General features: G+C 35.5%; 1 long non-coding RNA gene across 2 annotated transcripts; it reads left to right on the top strand.

The window, feature by feature from the left end:
- Nucleotides 1–1,022: 1,022 nt before the first annotated feature.
- LOC108853018 (uncharacterized) lies at nucleotides 1,023–3,053 on the top strand. Of its 2 annotated transcripts, none has more exons than XR_008944237.1 (7): nucleotides 1,023–1,227; nucleotides 1,310–1,506; nucleotides 1,610–1,907; nucleotides 1,997–2,224; nucleotides 2,288–2,388; nucleotides 2,481–2,586; nucleotides 2,691–3,053. It is a non-coding gene; the product is annotated as an uncharacterized LOC108853018 (long non-coding RNA). The 2 variants fall into 2 exon arrangements; XR_001949650.2 differs by having other exon boundaries at nucleotides 1,027–1,227; nucleotides 1,752–1,907.
- Nucleotides 3,054–3,699: the final 646 nt, after the last annotated feature.

Here is a 3,699-nt window from a genome sequence, read left to right as displayed (position 1 = left end):
CGATGGAAATGGTGTTAGCTGATTCAAAAGTAAGCACTCAGAATTTATATTAAAAAGTTGTAAATTATGTTCATATTCTTGTGTTGCTATTTTTTCTTCCAGTGCGATATGATTCATGGTACTGTCAAGAAAGAATTGGTTAGTCAGTTCGTGACCAAAATCAGTCAAGGTGAAACGAAGTTGATGGTGAATTTCACTGTCACAATGGCTGCTGGATCTTATCGCACCACAAAGCACCCTTACCGAATTGTGTTCCTCCCCACCACTCACTAAGAATGTGTGATGCTTTGCCTTCAAACTTGACTGGTTTAGATCCGGTCAAGTATGAGTCCATTAAGGATGGTTGTCTGAATACGGACTACTTGGTTGGTGAGTCTTATAACAGTTGTATCTCTTTGAGGGAATTTTGTATCAGAGATGATTTGTTTGTTTCGACCTATAAACTTAAATTTATATAGGTTTCTATTTAATTAATAGTATAATTGTGAAAAAATAAAATGTCAAACTTAACAACACTCAATCTAAGTAGCATGCTATTTTCGTGGTCATTATCCTCTTTCAGGTAATTTGATTTTTTGTACATTTTAAAACAATTTTCTTCTTGATTTTAGGATATTGTGAATTAAGACATAACAAAATACAATTATTTTATAGATCAAAGTCCACTAAATATAAACTAATATATACAAGAATGAAAGTCCTTTACATAAGACTCAATATATTATGTACTCCGGTCTATTTCCTTTTTTAGAAATATATACTTCTAAATTCTATATAATTCACTTTAAATAATACAGACCATGAAAAAATATGTATGTTTAAATTTTAATTGATCCTTTTAATGTTTATCTCACCCCGCGCAAGGCGCGGGTCTCAACCTAGTATAGAATACAGTTTTCTCCCTCCTAAGACTGTACACGTCAGACGCCAGCCTGGAAATTCGTGCGACGAGAGCATGACATGTGTCGCATTAAATGAAACGCAGTGCACTGAGCTTCATCTTTCGTAATCACTTCGAACGGGCTTCGACTCGCGCTCTGTCTAAGCGGCCCAGTGACCCTACGCGCAGAAAGAAACCATAATTCCAGTACGTTGTACGTCTTTGTGTTCTACCTCTCTTAGATCGGCCGAAGACGATTCAGTCTCTGTAACAGAACCGTTGTGATTTAATGTCTTCAAAGCTTCCTTTCAATCATAGAGGCGGTGCCAGGATCTGTATAAATAGAGGTGGGATTCCTCCCCTTGAACCCATCTCCTCTTCCTATCTCTTATGTCTTATACTGATTGATTTTGAATTGGCTAATTCCAGAGTTTTTCTCCCCGATCTGAAGTCCGGGATGCGTTTGTCCGTCGTGGAGGCTAGGTTTTTGAGGTGGCCAGGAACGTCAAGCATGGTGGGGAGCTGGTGTTGGATCGACATGCTCAGCTGATTTCGTATTTGAATACATGGATCATGATCTTACTGGCCTTGCTTCAACCCCTGGGATTAAGTTCTCTCAGGCACAGGTGAGAAATAAATAAATAAAACATCGGAAGTTTGTAGCAAATTGAGTTTTGTGTGTGGTTATAATCTTTTTATAACATTCTGAATTTGTTTATTTTGTTATAGATTAAATGCTATATGAAGCAGTTGCTGCTTAGCTTAGAACATTGCCATAGCTGACATCAGTGGATCAAATTTTCTGCTAGATCGTAACAATAATCTCAAGATTTCTGATTTTAGTCTTTCTACTTTTTACCAACGGAAACAGCCTCTGACTAGCCGTGTTGTGACCCTGTGGTACCGCCCGCCTGAGCTTCTGCTCGGCTCCACAGACTACGGAGTCACTACGGCTGATCTGTGGAGCACATGATGCATACTTGCTGAGCTCTTTACTGGAAAGCCTCTTCTTCCCGGAAGAACATAGGTGTTTTTCCACTATGAACCCATTTAAAATATAATGTCAGAGCAGAAAATGGAGATATTAAAGTAGAGTTTTATTTCTGGTATGAACAGGTAGAACAAATGCATAAGATCGTTAGACTCTCCGGATAACCTTCTGAGGAGTATTGGAGAAGATCAAGATTGCAGCAAGCAACCATCTCTAAACATAGACATCAGTACAAGCGACGTTTAGCTGATACGTATAAGGATCTTATCCCTTCTTAAGCTTTGGCTCTCCTTGATGTCCTAGCTGTAGAGCCAGAAGCACGTGGAACCACATCCTCTGCCCTTCAAAGCGAGGTTCTGACTTATGAACTATTCTAGATTCGGTCTTCAATATTTACGTACTGACATTTTCCTCAGTTCTTTACGACAAAACCTTTTCCAAGCGACCCATCAAGCTTACCGAGATATCAGCCAAGGAAAGAATTTGATATCAGGCTTCTTAAAGAGAAAGCAAGACGGTAAGATTAAGATCATTCTAACCCTTCGGATTTGTTTATTAGAACCATCTCTGTGAACAATTAAAACACATCCAAAATTTTCTCATGAGCAGAAGGAAAGGTGCGAGCAGTAAACAGAATGAACAAAAGCGGTTTTCAAAAGAATCAAGAGCTCTACCTGCTCCTGGTGCCAATGCAGAGCTACTGGCATCAATATAGGTATCTTTCAAGACTTTTAGATGCATACATGTGTATATGAGCCTATGATTTCTCTATCTTATTTATCGGATTGTTTTGTTTTATTTTTTTCTCTTTATTTACAGAAACAACTAGGGGAGACTAACCAGACAAGCATGAGCGAGACGTTTAATCCAGAGGGAGATTCTGGCTCTGGCTTCCGGATCGAAACCACACAACAATCCCTACCCAGTTTACACAAATGGCGACAATCATCCTAACCGGTCAAGCCATCTGAGAACACGACGGTCCTATGTCAGACATTAGATAGCATGACTGTAAAGATATTTAGAGACAATATAATAAAGCATTAACATATTATTATCATCGGTACAAGAACTAAGAACTAGGCTCTAGCTACCAATGATGCTCATGATGCTCATAGATGCTACTCTCTATGTTTTATGTGAAATGATACTGACGGTATGAGTGACAATTTATATCTCCTATTGAACACTGGTTTACAAGCAAGAATGGATGAGCCACTTTAATAAAAGCACATGCATGAAACAAGAAAAAGCAAACGAAAGCTGACTTGATCAAAAATAGTGTGTGTAATTATATTTTTATATTTAATTTTTAACATATATACATATATATATATATATATATATATATATATATATATATATATATATATATGTGAAATTATATTATGTAAATGTAAATAAATATAAATTGAAAAAATGTGTCAAGCCACCGACGGTTTTAGAAAGTTATTCTACTTACAATCAAAGTAAAACAACTGACAAAGTAAGAAAATAATATATCCAAAAATTTTAATGGTGAAACAAGCATCTGAGTAGAAATAAAATAATAAAATAGATAATGAAAATTGTTGTAAATTTTTTAAAAAATTAAAAATACTTATAATTAGTAATAATTAATTCACTAAAGATTAATGGTAAAATATATATGATATGTAAGTACATCTTGCTAATACAAAAAAATGAAAACATTGGTTTGATGATATATTGATAAATGTGAAGTTATTATATTCAAAAATATAAAATGGTTTTAATAAATTATGTATTGAATTTAAGAAGTGAATTATGCTTTTAATAATGAAAGGATAGTCTGGGCTTAAGATAAGTC

This window comes from Raphanus sativus, chromosome 4 (assembly GCF_000801105.2).
Source record: "Raphanus sativus cultivar WK10039 chromosome 4, ASM80110v3, whole genome shotgun sequence".
NCBI lineage: Eukaryota > Viridiplantae > Streptophyta > Magnoliopsida > Brassicales > Brassicaceae > Raphanus > Raphanus sativus.
This window is presented reverse-complemented; position numbering and strand designations above follow the sequence as displayed.